This window comes from Lagopus muta, chromosome 6, assembly GCF_023343835.1.
Source record: "Lagopus muta isolate bLagMut1 chromosome 6, bLagMut1 primary, whole genome shotgun sequence".
In the NCBI taxonomy this organism is placed as follows: Eukaryota; Metazoa; Chordata; class Aves; order Galliformes; family Phasianidae; genus Lagopus; species Lagopus muta.
The window spans coordinates 43,578,276-43,600,872 of record NC_064438.1 but is presented as its reverse complement, the minus strand read 5'-3'; the positions used below and the strand labels follow the sequence as shown (position 1 = coordinate 43,600,872).

The following is a 22,597-nucleotide window of genomic DNA, read 5'->3' as shown; positions in this document are numbered from 1 at the left end:
AGAAAGAAACAGATACAAGTATTACTATTAAAATTCTGAAAACTGGTAGACTTTGCTGACAGTTATGTTATTAGAGACTGTGATGAGTATTTGTCACTGGAGAATCGGTGACACAGAACTGGGAGTTCTGTGAGTGCTTACTGTGAACATGAGGAGAAACTGAACTCCTATTTCTTATATATTAACTTCTTATATATTAACTTGTAAAACATGATTTGTGAAGGAGGAAAAATTAGTTTTCATTATTCTTGACATTTTAAAAACAAGAAATTATGCTGGGGTAACTGATTGTTGGGACACTTGGGAACAGAAGTTAAGTGTGTGAAACAATGCCAGGCTATTCCAAAGAGTTTGTCTCCTACAGAAGAAGCACTGCTAGCATCGGGTGCAAAATTATCAACACAAACTCGGCTTTCTATATAGGAGGGGGAAAAAAAAGCAAACTATAGGTAAAACAGGACACTGCAATTGCAAACATAAAAAAACCACAACAACACTGCAATGCCTACTGCAGGGAATGATTCTCTTTCCTTCCTGTGTGATGGACAAGTCCTGCTCTCTGTGCACCATTATATTCTGTGATTCTAACTCTAAGCATCAGTTGCCTTATCCATACAAACTATTGAAAAACACCATCACAAGCATACAGAAAAGGATAGAATTGAATGAGACTACAAGATGTTAAAGAGTGGTTAAAAGCTGCAAAGTTGGGCATTTTTTTGTTATAAATGGACAAGTGACTGGGGACATCCCAAACCAGAGGACAGTTGAGACTGGAAGGTTGGCCTCAGTGGGATGTAAAATTATGTAGAGGATAAGAGGGATGCCAGGCTTTCCAACCAGACAGTTCTAGATTAATGAAAATAAAATCATATTTTACTTGAAGAGACAACGGTCACTGAGTTGAAATGATAAGGCTGAAAAATGTAAGAGTAATAACTCTGGGGGGGGGGGGGGGGAATGCTCATCTGAACCTAAAAAAGATTACAGCAAATCTGGAGAGCAGCACAGGAACAGACTTTCTGAGGGTCTGCAAGGTCTAATCAAGGGCTGTTTTCTGGTCCCTGTGCTAAGATACACTCACATAAGAAAGGTCCAACATTTCAAAAAATTGGTGTTAAAATAACTGAAAACATTTTAAAAAGCACAAGGAGAAATTTCTCTAAAGTATCATCTGAGAGATGGTTTAGATTACTGTGGAGGATGGCTTTTCCCAGCTGTTACAGTAGGAAGCAGAGAGGTTGGCAGCCTGCATACAGCACAGTGCTCTGTGTGTTTTCCACCATGTATGGTGGTTTATTGGGTACATTTAATACTAATCAATTTAATAACTTGCTACTGAAAATGATTGACAGATTCTGCTAATCGAAATGGTGAATCTGAAAATGCTTTTGCTATGTATCTATCACTAGTTCATAATGTATCCTGCCAGGGGAAAGATGCTTAAGCAGCTCTGAAAACAAAACATTCAGTTCATTTAAGAAACCTTGAAAAAGTTATCATGAAACAGCAAAGCAATGTCCTGGCTTTTTCCAGAAGTTTTGAGGACGTCACCTGTACTGGTAATAGGTTCAAATGTTTCCAACCTCATCACTCACAGCTCCTAATAACAAGTTTTTCTTTGGAAAAGAAGCGCAGAATTAAATAATGGGACTTCTTAGGAGTGTGAGTGACCAGAGCTTTGGCTGTGTGAAAACAAATCTGAAACTTTTGAAACTATCTACCAACTTCTTTCTGAACTGTAATGAGTCCATACAGCCTTCTGTCTCTCTGTAATTGGCTTCCTTGCAGCCATGTCCAAAACAGTTTGCCATACATGAAACAGTGCTTTGATACAGCATATAATGCACATGCTGAGAAGCAGGTGGAAAAGCCCACGTTGCAAAAGAATTTCTTTTAGAACAAAATCATTGTCTCTGAAATGCTTGAAGGAAGGGAGTTCATCAGACTTCCATTAGGAGGTTGCCTTCTTCTGAAAACAAGGCTGGTCAGCTACACCTTTTTATTCTGTTGTGTTTTTTTCTTTCTTTTTTCTTTTCCCAGCTGAAGAAATTAATGGTTTCAAAGTCACAGCAACTTTAAACTTCTATGGTGTTGTGGTTTCAAACAGTTCTCAACACATATGATGCTGAATAGTATAGACTGAAAAAATAACCCGATTTCAGTAGGCAGACCATAACTGCCAAACTCCCACAAATGCAAAACAGAAAAAAGAATAAACCCACAGTGCTGTTAGGAGTGTAGTATGTCTTGAATGTGTACTAATATTAAAATGCTGAAAGATCATGTTAGCTGAACCAATATAAACATATTGAAATAACATCTACTGACTATTCTTGAACAGTGGATGCTAGTCTGAAAGAGAGGAATGAAAATACTCAGATGAGAGAGCAGCAAACTGAATTGCATCCATCTCTGCAGAGGTGCACTGCCAGATGAGTCCAAGACAATTAAGAAGCTCTTCACTCCAATGAACTCATTTTTTTTGTATAAGATCTGCTAATCACATGTGTAACAGTAATGGAGATGGAGGTGTATAATCAGACAGAAGATCTGAATACATTCCAATGACCACTAGTTATCAATGGCAGCTGCTTCATATGCTTGTTACAGCAGATTTGTGTTCTTTCTTATATTTTCTGACCTCAAATTGTGGTTATGAAGACCAGGATCTTTTCAATGTCTATTTACAAGCCAAACAACAGGTAGCACAACATTACAAGCTGAAGATATTTTAGCAGACCATATTCTGAAGATAGTTTTCAAAAAAACAAACAAAAAACCCCCACAAAAATCAACAGCCAACTATCTTGGAACCTCAAGGCTGCTAACTAGCCTGGGTGTCTGAAGACCTGAAAGCCGTTACCACATAACACACTTACCAGGGAGGAAGGCCTAGGAATACCTTTGCTTCCTTCCCAAATCCTGCTGTGAGAGCACCCTGCAATTTGCCATATTTGCTTATTTCTACCTAATTGAGCTGGTGAACTTATTAGAAATCATATTTATTCCCACATTATTTAGCGTATTTATCTTGAAAAAGGGCTGGTTGTTGCTCAGGTAACCTGGAAACACTATTTCTTGTTGTTTTGACAATGAAGTATGCTTATTTCTTAAATCTTGTTTTCTACTGTCTCTTTCCACTTTTCTTTTGTGTCACCAGATAGAGAAATCTAGATAGAAATCTAGAGAAAACTTTGGTGAAGCATCTGTGCTGAAGTTACAAAGACTTTGCAAGAGCGCAAAAAGACTCAAAATTCAGCAAAGAAATGTAATATTCTGCTCAAAACCATACAATCCATGCAATTTACAAGAATAAAAATATCAAACAGGATTCCTGATCAGCTTTTATAATGCTACGAGAGAAACATTCTGCATGTACAAGTCTGCTCGATAACAAACTGGAACTAAACTACTATGGATCTGGCTCACTCTTTACAGTTCCAGGGCAAAACACATGGGTGCTAACTGGCTTATTTTACCCAGAAAGCTCCCTCTTTGGTCCAGACATCATTGTACTCATTCCTTACCAGTCATTTTGATATCTTAAAGAACTAAGAAATATTATATTGCCAGAATCCTCTTTGCTGATATCTTCCATGTTATTCAGAAGACTGAGTAAAGCAATACACTACTTTCTTAGCTGTTTTGAGGATATCTCATAAGGTTCAAAAGGTTATAACCAAGGTTCATAAGGTTCATAAGGTCATAACCAAACTGTTATTACTTGATGATGTACAGAAAAAAAAAACCCAACAGTTTAAATTTGTATTCATTTTGATTGAGAAGGCAGCACTGCATAGTCCCAGTAAAGAAAATCATCACCTAATAATTCAGTGTATAAGAAGCATCAAAAAACTGAAGCCTAACCTTGTGATTTCAGAGAATCATAGAATGGTTTGGGTTAGAAGGGACCTTTAAGATCATCTTTCCAACCCCCCTGCTATAGGCAGGGACAGTTCCCTCTAGACCAGATTGCTCAAAGCCCCATCCAGCCTGGCGCTGAATACTTCCAGGGAGGGGACATTCACAACCTCACTGTTCCAGTGTCTCACACCCTCACAGTGAAGAATTTCTTCCTGATACCTAGCCTTAATCTACCCTCTTATAGTTTTGAACCATTTCCCCCTGTCCTGTTGCTATATGCCGTTATAAAAAGACCCTCCCCAGCTTTCCTGTAGGCCCCCTTCAAGTAGTGGAAGGCCACTATAAGGTGTCAGAGCCTTCTCTTCTCCAAGCTGAAGAGCCCCAGCTCTCTGTCTGTCCCCGTAGGGGAAGTACTCCAGCTCTCTGATTAGTTTCGTAGACCTCCTCTGGATCTGCTCTAACAACTCTATGTATGTTTTGTGTGGGCAGCTCCAGAACTGTATGCAGCACTCCAGTGATGTCTCACAAGAGCAGAAAAGAGGGTCAGAATCACCTCCCTTGACCTGCTGGTCATGCTTCTCTTGATGCAACCCAGAATATGGTTGTCCTTCTGGGCTGCAAGCGCACATCACCAGCTCATGTTGAATCTTTCCTCAGCTGACACTTCCAAATCCTTCTCCTCAGGGCTGCTCTCAAGCCATCCTCCGCTCAATTCATATCTGTGCTTCAGATTGCCCTGATCCACATGCAGCAGATCCTGGGGTTTCTTTCATATATGCAATAATACAGAGTTGAAACACTTCCCTATAACTGTTGTATTGACAATCATTCAGAGCAATTTGTTAAGAAACACTTTTAAAGTCTATTTTCTTCTCAGCTGGAACATTTTAATCCCTCTCTTGTCTGGGGGTAAGTAATCCTTCAGTCACAAAGTTGTTCTGTTATAATCACCATACCTGTATTCAGCTCTCCATGTCATACTTAACATGTCATTCACAATGAATACGATAGCAGTAAACATCTGTTCAGAACTATCTCAAATACTCATTTAATTATAGAAAGACAGTTCAAATGATGTCTTTTAAAATGGATTATAGATAGGGCAACTGTCTTCACAAACTATTCCCATGCTTTCAGAGATGTCAGTATTCGTGTGACACATGGTTTCAGTACTTCTGTATTAAAAGCTTTATCAACTCCAATAAAATACTTCTCAGTAAAAGGTGCTGATCAGAAAAATGCTTCCATATCCACAGATGATAAGCTTTGTTTAATTTTGATGAATGATGAACAAATTACTTCAGAAGCTATTAAAATTGTCCCCTCTCTGTTTAAAGTTTGGTGGTTTTTTTTTGTTTGTTTTTTTGGGTTTTTTTTGCATATGTGCTTCCTAAAAATGCTTTGAAGAACGCAGGTTCTCCATCAACCTTTTTGTCTGCCAGGTCTAAGGACTGAGCTTACTGAGAGAAACAACTAAAATTTTGCTTGACATTTCAAACTATGTTTGGTGACTTGCCAGCATAGCTGCCCATCACTGAATACCTTTGTGTGAAACACTTTTTAAGTTTGTTTATGCTGGCAGTTGCAGGGGAAGCCACCTGGCTTAGAAATGAAGTTGTCATCTGCTTGCTCTTCTGGGACATGCTTTTTGGCTCCCTGTGGGAAGAATCCTATGTTCATTGTTTCAAAACTCCCAACTTCACCTAAGGAATGGTACATTTTCTTTAAAAATTGTAGAATCATAGAATCACCAAGGTTGGAAAAGACCTCCAAGATCATCCAGCCCAACTGTCCACCCATTGCCAATATTTCCCCATATTGTCCCATAGTACAACATCTAAATATCTGTTGAACTACTTCCCTATGCAGCCCATTTCAGTGCATTACCACTCTTTCTGAGAAGGAATTTTTCCTCATACCCAACCTGAACCTCCCGTGGCACAACTTGAGGCTATTCCCTCTAGTCCTCTCACTGGCCCCAGCACTGAAGTCAGGCTGAGAGGCCTGTAGTGCCCTGGATCCTTCTTACTACCCCCCTGCAGATGGGAGTTGCATGCCTTCTGCATGAATGTAGCTGGGAGCTGAAATGTTGTCACCTAGTGAATACATATCTATTACACAGATTAAATGTTAAATAATATAAAAAAACTAATTTAACAATATAATAATACATGGCGATTTACAGATGTTGGGGAAAAGTAAATCCCTTCCAAATTATAGCAATAGGATGTTTGAGATGATTTCATATAGTTTATTTCATACTCTTGAGGGTCTTGTGAGAGCCTCTCTACTCAGCAGAGGCACAGCAATGAATTGGCTCCTCTAATAACCAGGACTACCATCTTCCCTTACCTTTTTCCTGAGAAAAATGCTTTGAAGGATCAAGGTGACAACTATGGTGCAAGTGTTGAAGATCTAACTACAACATGTTTGTTTTCTTTTCCACAACATAAATAAATACATTTCTTCTCTCATAAATCAGACCTGATCCTTATTCATATTAGATTATTCGCATCTATAAGATGGTATAAAAACAAACAATATGCTGGGAACTTCTACATTGTTTCTTATCACTGCGTTTGAAGTCTCACAACCAGAATTTTCTTATATTTCTAATATTCTGGTTATACATAATGTGGTATGTAAGTGCCTCCTGGATTTTACAAACACCAATGTCATGGGAAAGGTAAGTGAATTAAATAGGAAGACAGAGCACAGGTCAGTACAACCATACATATGTGTAAATCCTTCCACAAGAAGTTACTGGAATTAAGTAAGGGAAGAAGCTAGCTAGAGCTTTCAATTTAACAAGAAGCTTTGACATTAGCAAATATTTGCTGCATGCTAATCTGAGCACCAAGGGGAATTCTAAATTACCAGCCCTTCCTTTCACACCAGCAGCCCTGCTACTACTGAAGTACTTCTGTATAAATTGTCTTTGCAATCTTCTCGTCCTTGCAAGAACAGCCCCTTCATGACCATAGGATGAAAGTTAGAGGGAATTAATCAAATTGTATTTAATCATTGAGGCTGAAAAAATATTTTTTAGAATAATGTTAAATGCCTTAATTCAGTTGCTCATTAGTTTTATTTCCAGCAGTCAAGAGTATCACAGAAGTACAGGCATTGGAAGAGATCACAGGAGATTATCCTGTCCGCCCCCCTTGATAAAGCAGGTTCCCTAGAGTCAGTATCTAATTGGCCAAGCAGTAATTACACAGCCAGGTTGTAGCCAGGTCCCTGCACTATTTGTACATGATGGCATATCAGGCAAATTCACTGTGCTGTCAAATTTTGGCCTTGATGCAAAACACATGCTACAAATTAGACATGAATCTCTTACAATAAATGGAATTATACTGGTTTTGCAGCAATAACAGTGAGGTAAAATTTGATCCATAGCCCTGGGATTCAGTGGGAGCTGGCTATTTATAATAAACGTTTCTTATAAGATGGAAGAATAAATGCTAAAAATACAATTGGTTATTTTTGCCAACTTTTCAACTTGTCTAGAAATTGGGGTTTTGCCTGCTGCTGTTGATGTGGAATTCCTGGAAATTGCTAGTCTCATCTTAGGAAGGGAAGTTTTGCCACTAATTTTTGTGTAATGAGAGCAGATATCATATTACAGCAACAAACCACAAAAAGCAAAATAACAATGAGACTGAGAACTGTATATTCTCATGTTGTGTGCTACTTTTGTCCTTCCTTAAGTTTGGATAATATTGCTCCAGAGCATTTCACTTAACATCTGACAGATGACTTTGAGGAGTGAATGAGAAAGTTGCATGACATCCTGTGACGATTTGAGGACCCTGTAAAACAAGATAAGTAAAAAGGTACCAAGGTGCCAAGAAGGTTACTAGAGCCAGGAAATAATCAGTTTGATTCCTCCCTTTCCCAGGAAAGGAACAATATATAATGGTATGTACTGCAAATTAATAGAAATTATTCTAAAGGGGAAAAAGAAGACAAAGGCAGTCAACAGAAGAGAAGTCTTTGTGTCCTCAGAGAACAGGACCTCCTGGAGAGCAGAGGGTGCCACGTTCTCTGCAGAAACCACAACTGCTAGAATCAGAGAAATCTAAATGGAAAGATGGGGGACACTGGGGACGCAGTAGTGCAGCCCATTTACCAGACAGACATTTCACCTCAGTTTGAATATTTCTTCAGCTCTTCAGAGAAAGCCATGGCTGGTTTAGAATATCTCAAGAGTTTGTATGATACAATTTGGCATGTAGCCCTGGAAAGGTAAACCACAGGTTGGACCTCAGTGGGGCAAGGGACTCTGAGAGGGGTGGTGCTTATGCTGACAGTCTTACAGATCACAGCTAGTCCTGAAGGCCGTGGCAGGCAAGCTGCGAGTTCCATGAAATGAAAACAGTTTTTGCCTACAAGTGAGCTAGAGAAACAGAAAGGATCCAGATTTTAGCTCAGGAAGCTAAAGCACAATGTCTACAGTGTCTAAGCACTGCAATGGTCCTCTTCAACCCAGGCCATTCTGTGATTCTATGATTCAATTTGGTGTGAGTGCAAAGATCGTTTAAAAAGGGACCACATAGATTGATGATTTTTCTTAAAACCAACAAACAAGGATGTTCAGTTCTTGCATTCTTGTCTTTCCACACAACAGACACAATTCCAGTTAAAGACTTTTCTATTTTTACCTTGTAAAAACCGAGTCTAAGGAGATCTCTTGATGATTCAGGCAAAGACACCATTTGCTTGGCAGTCCACTCAGCATGAGGAACAGTAACTGCTTTTTTCAGGGATTTTGCTCACTGCACATTTATTGGAAGTGTTGATGTCTACGGTATTCTCTTACTATAATGCATGACAAAAGTCAAATCTAAAACAAAAAGAAAACCAACAAACAAAACCCAACATCCTGCCTTTTTATATATCCTCACAAAAAGCAAATGGTAAAAAAAATCTGAGTTACAGGGATTGAAAGAGACCTCAGGAGATTGTCTAGTCCAACCCCCTGCTGAAGGGTAGGTTACACAGCAAAGTGTCCAAGCCTGCCTTGACTATTTCCAGAGAAAGAGACTCTACAACTTCTTTGGGCAGCCTGTTCCAGTGCTCTGTCACCCTCAAAGAGAAGGTTTTTTTTCCATATTCATGTGGAACATTGTGCGTTTCAGTTTGTGCCCACTGCCCCTTGTTCTGCCACTGGACACCAGTGACAGGAGCCTGGCCTCATCTAATTGACTCCCACCCATTAGATATTTATAAACACTGACAAGGTCCCCTCTCAGTCTTCTCCACATCAGACAGCCCCAGATCACTCAGCCTTTCCTCATTAGGCTCATTAGCCTGCACCACATCATCTTTGTGACCCTCCACAATGGAACTCTCCTAAGATCCATCTTTCTTGAATTGAGGAGCCCAGAACTGGGCACAGTGCTCCAGATGTAGCCTCATCATGGCAAAGTAGAGGGGGAAGACAGCAGACGGAGAGCTGGCCATCCTGATTGTCGACTTGGCAAACAATATCAGACCTTTTTCACATTTAGCTGAATGTGACTATTTATTGCCACCATTATTTTTTATTTGGAAATTCATGTTTAGTTTCTCCTCAGACACCTGCAGTGCCTGACAGGCACTTACAAGCTTCATCCAGATTAACTGGAAGAGTTTGCTTGTCCAGGAGAACAGGTAATCCTCTGGGCTACCCCCTACTAAAGAGAAACATTTTCTCTCTATTAACATCAAAAGCAGCAGAAATTGCTATTACATACCTGCATTTAAAAGTTGACTTTCACCTCCTGTTGTTTTGCAATTATATGAAGAACTTATGAAGGAGTGACAGAGAAAGAAATAGTAATTCCCAGGCTACACTCCATTGCCGTTTTTTTCAATTAAGGATGATTTTAAGCAAGCCTAACTTTAGTAAATGGAAATGTATCAGGAACTTTCATATGTTCAGGTTTCCAATTATTCCCTAGTATCATTAAACAGGTAAGAAATCTTCTAGCACCTGATGGAAAACCCTAGGGCATCTTCTCATTAGACGCTATTCTGTCTAAAGATAACATTCCATTTTCCTGACCAGTTTTTTTCTTCTTGCACTTAATACAGGCACAGCGTGCTAGAAAGCAGCAGTCTCACTTTTTCTAACATTTTAAACATGCTTCTCTTCCCTTTTATTTACATGCACATAAACTAACTGGAACACTGTAAGAGAGAACGATAGTTTAGCTTTACAAAGAAAACAGAGTCCAGGAAAACATTTCACCTTAAAACAAAAGCGCAACACATGCACACCAATGAAGCACTGCGCTCACTGAACTCTCTTCTCTCCCCTAACCCTCCAACATGAGAAAGTACTGAAGAAATTCAGTGAATTAAACTGAAGTATAAAAAAAAAAAAAAAGAGAGAGAGAAATGAATATATCCTCTTTATGTCTTCTTAAAAGACCTGTATTTGCTTTTGGCAAACTGGATATGATGCAATCACTGGCACTAATAATTCATAAGCAATTTCCAGCAGGGGAATCTAACATTAGACATTGCAGAATACTTGAACAGTTCCATTCATACAAGCTGGGTCTCGCCACCTTAAAGTAACAAGATGCAGGATACTGCCACATTTGCTCCTCGTGGAAAGTTATGTATGCGCACATGAGCAGTGAACACTTTTGATTCTTACTCCTAAACTCTGAAATTCCCCTGGTTCTGACAACGATTTTTACCATCTTCCAGGATGTATCCCACTGAACGTCAATGAGCAGTACTGAACTGCTATGAAGAAATGTTTCCCTCAGCTTGACAGACAGAAACTGAAGCGTTGCTGTGAAATGTGCACAGATGGTGAAAGGCTTATATCTTGGAAAAAAGCGAAGTGGTGACAGGAAATGGGAACTTAACTCTTTTAAAAACAGTTGTTGATGGCACATTCAGATAACAAATGAGTGTGCAATGTGTGCAGCAAGACTCTCTCACACACACACACTTCCTCCCGTTTGAGTTTGCCACCAAAAGACTGTAAACACTGCCACTGTTTTACGAATGACTTTGCTTAGTTTGTCCTTTGGTTAGGAATTACTGGCTTTAAATTACGACAACCAGAAGCATTCTGCGGAGACCACCTTCGGCTGGCCCAGAGATAAACTTCACAACTCAAATGAAAAACAATTCAACAGTTAAGTACTCCTCTTTTTTCTTCTATGTTAACAGCGCAGCAATAGATTGCTGAAAGTGAGAAAAGCAACAACAATAAAACATCTGCTAATTGCCATCTGTGGCCCTTTTAATTATTTTTTGTACAGATATTCTGCAGCTAGTGAAAGCAGGTTTCAGTTCCACTTGTATACCTAGACACATTCTCAAGTAGCAATACACAATGCCATAAATCTGCAAACACTATAAGAAAAAAACCTCTGCTTTAATGGAAGTAGAAATACTTCTGTTAAATAAACCCTGTCTGCCACAATAATGCATCCATCAGCATATTAAATGGTAAATAGATGACAGAAAAGAACATTAGTGTTCTTTCTAAGATTTAGACTGTCCCTGGAGAGTGATGCAGAATCAAAGAATAGCTTCCACAGAGCAACTTTCCTGTGTCTTGCTGCCTACAGTGCAGAGCAACGTGGGAGCAGTGACTTCTCCCCCCTGTATCACATGAATCTAAGAGAACATGGCAAGTAAAGAAAAGGAAAAACTTGTGAACTTTTTAAATATCTTGTTTTGCTGTTCCTGTCTGACATGTTACATAAGATAGAAGACTGTGTTTGAAGGAATTAAATTATTCAAATTAAGGAAAACAATACTTTCTTTTTTTAACTGTTGGTTATATGGTTATTCTTGCTGGCAACTCTTTACATTCAGAAGCAATGAAATGTTCAGCAGGAAAACAATTCTTCACAAACTCTGAATGGAAATGATTGTAAATGTCATTAAATGAAGGTGAGACCAGGTTTTTAAAACGGCATTCACTGCACTGCTCTTGTGCTGTTTGTCTTCCAAAGAAGACAGACGCGGCATGACATAAGTGTATATAAATTTATAGGCATCTGAATGTCTAACACAGTTTATCCTGCAAAATTTCTTTCTGTGTCAGCTGGAGATCTGGTGAGACTCCAAAGCATAATGATTAATATACCTCACAAAAACAAAACTTGAAAAATGCAAAGAACGGTGTCTCTTTGTGGATATTCTCAATAGTGATGCGCACAGAAAATTTCACAGCAGCCAAAGAGCTTGGTCTGTGCTATGTTACTGCCTTCCTGTGCCTTCGTTAACTCCATTACAAAAAGTCTGTTTACACTTGGGGCAACACACTGATGAGTCAGACACCAAGACAGCAAATCTAGTGACATATAAATGTGCTGTAAACAACAGATGTAAAACTTTGCACAGATGACTCACCATCTAGCAAACAAAATACATACTCTCTGATAGGGATAACAAAAATTGAGGGGGAAAAGAACCCCATAAAAACCCCAAAGACATTTTAATAGTCCAGTTAAGGAATCTGCTATGTAATATTTCAGTTGTTACTTTTACATTATATAAAAAGATTTGGTGATCTAAAAGCTTGTGGCTGTGCATAGCTTTTCCATTTAAACAAAGTTTTGTGGTATTCTAGAATTTAAAGTGTAATCCTTATTAAATCAAGAATTCTAACCTACTGAAGTGATTGAATTGGGTAAAACAGATCATGTAGCAAGTTCTGCACAAATCACGCTTAGAAGATATTCCTCATAGACTTGTAACAGATTCTAAAAGCTTTTCTTTACTAGAAGGGATGTTTCATAGTGTACAATTAATGAATATACAGATGTTATGGTACAGCAGAGAGCTCGGCTATGTAGCTATTAAACCAAAGCAGGAAACAGAAATGTTAGATACACTCACCTGTATCCAGGGCTCACGTGGAAAATTCCAGTGGCGTAGATCTGCAGAAGAGATCCTTCCCCACTGGTAGCCAGCTCTTAGATGGGTCTAGGAGAGGTGGTGCCAGGCTCCACCCCTTCCAGCAGCACAGGTGAATTGCCTTCACCTGTGCTCCCCTGGCTGACTCATTGCTCGCCTCAGGTGATCAATCAGAGGTTCAGGCTCACCTCAGGTGATCAATCAGTGATTCAGCAGTTCCCATACACATAGGTACCTCTTCTACTTTTGACTGTGCTCACTGATCCCTTGGCATTTGCAATCATAGGGCATCTCCCGCAAACATGGCATAAGCGCTAATTTGGAAGGAAACAAGAAAAGATTTGCTGCTCCTTTAGTTGCCTGAAATGCCACTTAACAGATGAAGAAAGCAAGAACACTCTACAGTATCTTGTAGATACTACTTATTCAAAACCACAGTCAGGCTCCTAGTAGTTAATGGAATTTCCCATTTTTTTCTGATATTCAACCTAAACTTTTCCTTGTTAAATTTTAGCTCATTGCTATTAATCATACTTTTTTTTTTATACTAAGTAAATTGTCTCCTCCCATCTGCTTACATTCTAAAATATTTATAGATCATTGCCAAATTATCCCCAATTTATTCTGTACTATCAAACATTTACAGGCTGTTACTTTTACTGCCCCTTTACACGTGATTAACACTGGCCTTTTAAAAAAAAATGATTAAAAAAATTGTCTTATCTATTTGCACCTGGACTCCCTGGAAATTTGTGTGGTTATCGTAGCTTGCCTTTATTTGTAAAAATGCACTCAAAATTGAAAAAATTGAAGAAGAAAAAAAAAAAAAAAAGAGGAATGGAAAGAGCCCCACCGGTTACTTGTGCTTACCACGAGAATGGGGTTGGTGCTCCTGCCCCCAGAGCTCTCGCCCACTCCTGGGCACAGGAGGAGCTCCAAGCCGCCCCAGCTCTGTGCTCAGCCTCTGGCACCACCTGTCCTTTCTCTCTGGCCACGGACAAGGATGGTGGTAGATGTTCAGTTTGCTCTGCTGCCAAACCCTCTGGAGCGCAGCAACACCTTCATGGGTTTCTGGGAGGCTCCAAGAGACACCAACCTGAGCCCTGGCCACCCCAGCAGGGAAGTTTGGGGTGCCAGAGTGGGAGCTCCTATGGCAGAAACATGCAGAGTAGAGAGATGAATGTCTTCCCTCTGCCTCCCTGTCGCTTCCACAGAACACAATGAATTGACTGAAGGATAACCGAGCTTTTTGGTTTCCAGAAGTTCAGCAGAAATGCATAACCTGACTTGCATAAGGACAGTGTATTTTCCTTGGCACCAAAGCATCTATCACAAGGACAAGGTACTGTTGCTTTTACTCTTAAGGGAAATTCTTGTTTTTTAAAAGAAAATACTACCTGGAGTCCTTTCTTAGAAGAAGGATGCATTATTTTTTAAAAGTCCATGAAAGTCACGCAGTTTCTTTCCTCCCAGTATTGCTGAAATCAGTGACATATGTGTACTTACACTGATCACATGAATGTATTTATCAGGAGACTCACATTGACTGCAGGCTAATGCTGCCATTTGCTCTAAAACTCAATTTCCACTGACATTCATTTTCTGGACAATCATCTACTAGCAGCGCTAACTCTGGGCAGTCCTGTCAAGCACTTAGGAGAAAAGTCTTTGTGCAGGTCCCTGCTAAATCTGAGCCAATTCTCCAGAATCCAGAAACAGCCTTGGTGACAAAATACACAGTTAGCAGTAAATTTACCCTGAACTCAAGGTGCCCCAGGTTTTGGACTAAAATGGCTTTTTTTTTTTATACACAGTTTTTCTCAGATGAAGACAGACTGTGAATCAAAAATTTACTACCAAGCATCAATTCTAAAACACTACTCACACGTAGGCACTGCCAGTATTAAAGGCTAATTGATTAGATTGTGGCCTTTCCAATTTTGTAATATATCTTGGCCATGGGCAAAGTTAAAATGCATACCAAGTGCTAAAATGTCAATATCAAGGTTTATGACAAGGTTAATTTTACTACAAGTAATTTTGCTGTTACTATGGTAAGTGTAAATACCCATCACTGAAGGCACAGCTGTGCAGTGCTGCAGGTACTCATACTGTTATCCACCCAATTAAGGAAGAACAAATAATCCCAGGGATTCTTAACCCCCTAGTTCATACAGAAATCCTGCATCCACGTCTAGCTGTTCCCTCATAGGAGAACATTGCCACCTGTGTTCTTGCACACTGGTTGCAGCTCTGAGGCTTTTCTGACAGCTTTGAAACATCATCTGGATCTGATGGTTTTTAAAGCCATCTGTATGCACTGCCTTTCCTCCTGATTTAATTCACAGTCTAGGAGACCACAACTGGGCCTTCAATTTTGCCAAGGGAGTATTTCAGTTCTGAGGGGAGAAAAAACCAACCAACCAACCAACCAACCAACAAACAAAAAAGAAAACAGAAGAAACCTTCAGACTGTGCAAAAAAAAGAAAAAAAAGCTGAAGAATAAACAACAAGTAAAAATGGAAATGAATTTTTAATGAACTAAAGTAGTCTAATACAAATCTGCCTAATGTTGCCAAACACGAACCTCTTCAAGGAAAGGCAAGAGGGGACACAGGTTTCTACAACTAAAAGATGCTGACTGGCCATGCCAAACAATTTTATCATTGAAAAGTTGTAGTGCTCAGTGACAATCAAAATAGCCAACATATGCCAGAACATAAAGAACAGAAGGTTAAATTAATCTAAAGTACAGAGGAGGCCAGTGTGTTGTACACATAATTAAAGGTAAGCACTTAAGCAAACACCCTGCTGGAGTGTGCAGCATGGGGCAAAGCCATGCTCACAAATCTGGTGTGGTCCCAGCCTGCTTATCATCATCAGCTGCTCTCACAGTGAGAGAAAGAGGATTTGATATAATAACAAGAATGATAAAAAGCACAGGAAAACTTCTGAATGAAGAGACTGAAAGGCTATGGCTGTTAAATTTAAAGATGCACTGTGCCAGAGTGAAAAAATACAAAATGGTTTAAAGAAAGCAAAGCGTCCTTGCTCATGTTTTCTTCTAACCCTAGAACTAGAGGGTATGTGAATACAAATGCATCCTCAAATACTGATGAAAGTAATGAATATATTCACATTACATAATAATCTGATGCAGGGGCTGCACTTTACCATGCATCTGCACAATGCAGCCCTAAAGTGGGTTCATCCACTGGGTATGAGAGATCTGTATGCTACTGCAATTTAAATATGAATAAATCTAATCAGTAAGAATAGCAATAATATATCACAGAACAGTATCAATAAAATAAGAGGGACAGGAGAAGGGAGGGGAGCGGAGCAGAGTGGAGAAGCTAACTTCCTGGGCTATTGCATCATCATTGGGTAATGATTTATTTTCTGAAATTACCAAAAGTTAAGAACATTTTATTTTCATTAATAGGAGTTAGCCAGCTGAAGCCAACTTGCATTTGTCACAGCCTAACTTGTCAAAGCTTTGCAGAATTGTTTCTAATATCTTCTAATATCTTTCTAGCAAAGCGAAGTGAACCATCTGATCTGTAGTTGCTCAGACAACAGGAGCTCTCCAACTTGGTCACTATGGTAGTCACTGGTCCACTTCAAACCTGCCACTGAAGCAGTTGCTAATTTTGGCATTTTCTTTGTAACTCCTGCTGTGTTCTTACCTAAGCTGCTCATTGTACGCCTCTTAACTAGCCAATGATTTCTTCAGCAAACGATGACTCCAGCTGTTCCCTGACAATTCATTAAATTCCAACCTTCCTCTTCTAGGAAAGCAACAGCGAAGCATTTTTCCCATTGTGTCATGGCACTCCTTTAACCTCTAGCAGCGGATAAGCTCTTTGATGACCATTCTGTTGTCTTGGTTCCAGATGAACCAGTGGTTATTTCACACAAAGAGAGCAGAGAAGGCTCCCCAAGAGGTTACCAATACTGGCGATGAGCAGTCAACAAAAGCTCCTTTCTGCTTACCCATCATTTACGGGCAAACTCTGAAGCAAAACGCTTATCTGCACATGTGGCGATATGGTGACAGTCTCACAAAGCTGAGCCTCAGAAACATTCTCGTGTTTTTTCACCCTAGCAGAGTATTAAAGATGATTTATTTTTTGTTACAGAGCTTCTTAGGGAAGTGGGGAGAGCTAACATAGGGAGATTATTTAATTTCTGTATCAGCAAAGGCTCAAATCAGCTTCATTTGTGCATGTTGCAAAGCAACAGGAAGAATGCATGTAACATCAATGTGTTTACCCTTAAGAATAACTCATGAACACTAGAGTTGGGCCCTATACTCTGGCAGGCTGTTTCGTGTCCAGAGTGTCCAGAGCCAGGGGATGGGGATAATATCAAGGCCATACTGTAAGTTCCTTTGTTCATTTTTACCAAAGGTACAAGGCAAAAAAAGATATGTATATACACAAGAATGGTTATGTTTCACTTCTAGCAAAACACCCTGTTATGTCTGCTTACATTTTGATGGCATCTTTGCCTCCTGTTGACAGTGGATTCTGCACTTTCTTCTTCATTTATTTAGCCTACTGGGATTCTATGATAGTCGGATTTTGTATTAAAATTATTGGTCCACTGGTAACAACAACACATAATTAATAAATATTTTAGCTCTGTCATTATTTGTAGTTGAAGGATGATTTTGCTAATAAATCCAGATTTATTCAGCTGCCCATAAAATATGAACTAAACTTAGACCTTTTCAGTAGTATTGCATGGAACACACTTCTTTCCTTTTCCTGAGTGTCCCCACATAGGTGAGGACATATTGTACAATGCAGCAATATCTCTACAAAGATGTACAATAGCAAAGACATGTCTTGACATCTTTAAGCAAATAAGACACGTTCTTACAATGAGGTCAGACTGCCCCTATTTCTCTTCTTGTTTGGAATTATTCCTGCACAGAAAGATCAGCAGTGCTTGTCCAAGATCAGAAGGCATCAAATGCCTCATGCTCAGACACCAAGTCAGTCCACAAACAGGTGCTGTGAAGGTGGAGTATAAAGATTCCACGGCAATAGAGGAAGTCCTACAGTCTTAGCCATCTTCACTTCTTATAGTATGAATTCTGAATTCTAATTCTGAAAGACAGAAAGACCTACAGGAAAACATTACTTCAGAGCTACCTAAACTCAACATTTCAGTATGTTGCAATCGCAATCATCACTGACTTTATGCAAATTGAAACTCTGTCCATACAGCTCCAAAGGACAATTTCACTCTCATTTTCTACTTAAAGTACCTTTTAAAAGAGACATATTTGAAAGATGATACTTCTTCAGTATTATAAAGATTAAGTCAGGCCATAGCATTGAGCGCTGCTTGGCAAGTGTTGCTTGCTACTTTTTAGCACATTTCCCGTTCCAAAGCACTGATACAATCTCATGATATTCCAGAATTAAATGCAAATCACCGCAACTAACACAAATGGATGCATCATCATGAAAACACCAAATCATCCACTCCCTAGTGACGCTTCTTTCCTTCTAGATCACAGATTTATTTTTAAGAACGCATTGAAATAAGGAAAAAATGCAATCCAAATCTACATATTTAAGAAACTGTGATATTATTACATTCTCCTTTCTTAGTGTTAATGAATTGAGCATTAAGAAATAAAAGTATTGCTGAGTTTCTAAGTTCAGGATTTTCTGGACTTAAGTAACTACCACCAGGTTCTCAGACAACAGACCTTTGAATCAAAGCACATTTTAGACCCCAGCAATCATCAGCTGCACAGCCTCTGTCAGTGAGGAACTAAAGTCAACATCAGCAGTGAGTTTCATATCCCAGTGTGCAGAGTGCATTAGCACTGCAAAAATGGGCAATCGCTGGTTTCCTTCCTAGTGGCAGAGATACTACTTTCATTGCTGTATGGCTCCTGAAGAGAGGATAGAAGCCCTGGATGATTTGCAACTGAATATGGACACCATAAGACACCTGACAGCTGCAAACTCAAATTTACAATGCCATATTGTCATGAGTACAGGACTGCATTAGCAGTAATATTTTCCTAGTAACTAACAAAATATTATCAGGACAGCTGGTTTTCTTGCAAATGACTGTGCTAATGTCGTTCCTAGCTGGCACTACATATTGGTTCAAGACAATGGTTCCCTATTTTTAAATCACTCAGGCCCTCTCTCCCTTGCAGATACCTGACTCTAAATACACTTAGCCTCACTGCTCCTTCACAAAGTTATCTAAGCACCTAAACATGAGTTGCCATCAATATTCTGCAGCAACTCACTATCCAGACTTGGTGTGTCAGCAATCATGTAGGCAGATATCTGTACTCACTTTACATCTCTTGACTTACACTTGTTGACTCATTAGGCATTGGCAGTTAGGAGTTCTGTTCAAAATCACTAGTGGTGATATGTAACCATACTGTATTCAGTGGGCAGTGACTGAAGCAACCAATCACCTAGGAATTCAGAAGTTCAGCTCTAAGTCCTATCAGCCGCAGGGAGTTTCTAAGCATTGCTCGTTCCCCATAATATCCTCTAACCCACCAACCCAAACTCAGGGCTGTGACAGAAGACTTTTCCTAGAAAACTTGGGCCATGGTGTGGAACACAACTACAACAGAAGGAAAAAGGGCAAGAAGACAATGAGCTGCCAGAGAAGATGACATCTGGATGGCATCTCTGAGGTTCGAGTCTACTTCTTACGCTGCTTATGGATTTTGTGTTACAAGCTTCACTGAAGGAAATACACAAACACCTCTGGACAATATCTTGGTTCAGACTCCTGAGCAGATGGTAATGGGGACTGTCTGGTAATGTTACAAACTGGCTCAGATCCACACGCTGCTAAGCATGCCAGGGCCCAGGTGAGCACACAGAGCTCATCATGGCCCGGCAGAAGAGCCTCCCTTCTAACAAAATGTTACCCACTGGCTGTGCAGAACCAATCCGAGGAGATGCTACCTGAGTGCATAAAAGCATATCAGTAGCTATTTAGATTGATCTAAATCACCCTGCACAGCTAAATGTTTCTTATCCTTTTGTAAGATAGCTGTCTAAAAAAATTATTCTGACCATAATCTTCAATCATTTCAGTATCAGTAACAGGAAAGTTGGCAACAAAGGTGTGGAGGAGTTTCAAAGAGACCTACCAGCATTTCTAAAACTTTGTGATACTGATCATTGGACAAGAAATGAGGCTCTGAGGGGTGACTGACTTCTCTGACTGTTGCAAGCGTTACATTCTCCATTTTAGAAATAATTCTGAAATTAAAACTCACCCTGCCATGGCCTCTATTTGACTCATACTAAATTCAAGATTTTAGAAAACTGAACAATACTAGTATGCAGTATTTCAGGTCCGACCCATACAGATTAATTGTGCAACGTTTAATTATGCAACTGCTTTGCTGAGAACCTCTTCCTTTTCCATTGCTTAGCTTTTTACAACCTTGCATAAAGTTACTTTTCTGGATATCCTCTTAAAGGGCGAGTACTAGGACAAAACATTGCTAGAAAATCAGCAGTCCCATTTGAAGATGTTGTAGTCAAAAGTCTTTCCCATTCTTTCAAAACAGCTGTTACATTAATTACTCAAAAATTGGTTTTGACATGATTGAGGCTTTTGCTCCTCTACAGATCCTTGTGCTACTTCCTAATTAATAAAATAATGACAATTTTATTTACATCTACCAAAAAGCATATTGGTAAAGGTTGTCACAGATGTTTAATTCCAATCTTGCATGTTAACATGGCACTGTAATCTTAGCTTTTTCTGCCTTTCTGTCTCACTGCTACTTGGTGCACTAATTAGCAAAGTCATTCCATTTCAACATTTTAATTAAGTGGAAGTCAAACACAACGAGCTGAAACATCTGTGGAACTGATATCTCACAGGATGCTTCTTTCAAGTGAAGGCTATAAGAGACTTCAAATAGTGCTATGCACCAAAGCCACAATGGGGAGACACACATCACTCTGAACTTCCACGCTGTCTGCTGGGAAGGCACCAGTCAGTATTCTTCACAATCAGTAATAAAATAAAAATTGAGGGAGACAGCTGAACAAAACACGTTTTTCATATTTGCAGCCATAACTTCACCAAGAGTGTGCGATATACAATCATAGAAACATAAGGGTTGGAAAAGACCTCTGAGATCATCGAGTCCAACCATCAACCCATCCCCACCAAGCACTCTACATCATGTCATGAAGTGGTTGAGTCACCATCCCTGGATGTGTTTAAAAACTGTTTGGATGTGGTGCTCAGGGACATGATTTAGCAGAGGGCTGTTAGTTAGGGTAGTATGGTTAGGTTGTGGTTGGACTCGATGATCTTTAAGTTCTTTTCCAACCTGAGCAATTCTGTGATTTGATGATTCTGTCTCTAAGTGCTATTCCCACCTGTTTCTTCAACGCCTCCAGGGATGGTGACAACACCACATTCCTGGGCAGCCTGTTCCAATGCCTCAGCACTCTTTTCAAGGCAACATTCTCCCTCAAATCCAACCTGAACCTCCCCTGGCACAACTTGAGGCCACTCCCTCTCATCCTATCACTGTTACCTGGGAGAAAAGGCAGATCCTCTCCCTGCTATAACCTCCTTCCAGACAAATTATGTAGTTCCTGTAATGTTCTGCCATGGACAGCTTAGACCAAACTGCCTCTAAATCCATATTTTATCACCGATCTGAGTTAACTGATCATTGGGTCAGAGCCCTGCAAGGATGCGAACCTCAGGAACAAAGGGGAAGGCCTTGCACACATTCTCATGTTCACATCCATTAGCACTGTAAAGTTGTTTTGCCAAAGAGAATTTGAATTTGGCCCTGTGATTAGGGTAGAGGTTTCTGACATCCTCTATGGAACAAAAAAGTTTGTTTGTTTTCTCTGGATTCCAGCAAAATTCTGTTGGCCACTGTAGCTGAACCTCACTGTGCAGAGCAAGCTGACTTTTTACCAAGTCCCATAATAGTTATTTGAACTGAAAAAAAGCCCTTGTTGCCAGATGCTTGGTTCATTTCTCATCTTAAAAATAGAATATCTATTAAAAAAAATAAAACCAATAAAGAAACGAAGAAATAAAATGACTTATATTCTAATTGTTTCTGTGCAGTGGAATTAACTAGGAATTATCTGACAAAACATTTTTTCACAAGGAAATAACAAAGCATCAAACCCCAGTGGTTCACAGAAACATTCTGGTTTTGAAATATTTTTCCAAAAACAGAAAGAGGATTCTGACAGCGGAGAAGCCATCTCCCTCAGTGGTCAGCTGAGGAGCTCCAGTCTCCATGTGTGTGGCTGTGTGACATGCAGGCTGCGCAGTGACAAGAAGCTCTGGGTGCAGAGCACCTTACGCAGAGCTGCAGGCCCACAGCAGCCAAGGTGCAGAGCCCTCACTAATGGGCTGATAAAACTATGAGCAAATGTTTGAAATTACAAGAGCTCAAATAAAGAGAAAGACTCATTATTTCTGGTCAGAAGCTGATACTCAGCTGGAGTCAGGAAGAGATTCGTCCCCCTCACCACCTCCTCACAGCTGGTGACAGATCTGCTTTCCATGATTTTGCATCACAGCAAATATAGGCCAGGGCCCACTAGACATTACATGGAAAAAAACAGACAAGCAGAACAAAGGGGGAGAATGAGGACAAATATATTTGTGCAGAAAACAATCGTTTCCTCTGCTACAGAAGACAGAGTGTTCTGATAGAGGTGGACTGGTGGGTGGTAGGACAGATCCCATGTCCCTGCCGACAGGTGATCTCAGAGCAGTGAGCATTAGGGAAAGTTTTCTGCACATTGCTTTGCTGCGAAAATCCACTCTCTAAAAAAAAATCAC

The 22,597-nt window shown here is 39.8% G+C and overlaps 1 protein-coding gene and 1 long non-coding RNA gene across 2 annotated transcripts in view; both read right to left on the bottom strand.

The window, feature by feature from the left end:
- The window catches only part of KCNK13 (potassium two pore domain channel subfamily K member 13), a 58,766-nt gene that overhangs the window by 19,397 nt on the left and 16,772 nt on the right, over window positions 1-22,597 (bottom strand). The gene's annotated exons all lie outside the window — the stretch shown is intronic.
- Window positions 6,853-12,781, bottom strand: LOC125695197 (uncharacterized). The gene is made up of 3 exons (XR_007377864.1): window positions 12,730-12,781; window positions 8,535-8,716; window positions 6,853-7,682 (listed from the first exon to the last, which is right to left on the bottom strand). It is a non-coding gene; the product is annotated as an uncharacterized LOC125695197 (long non-coding RNA).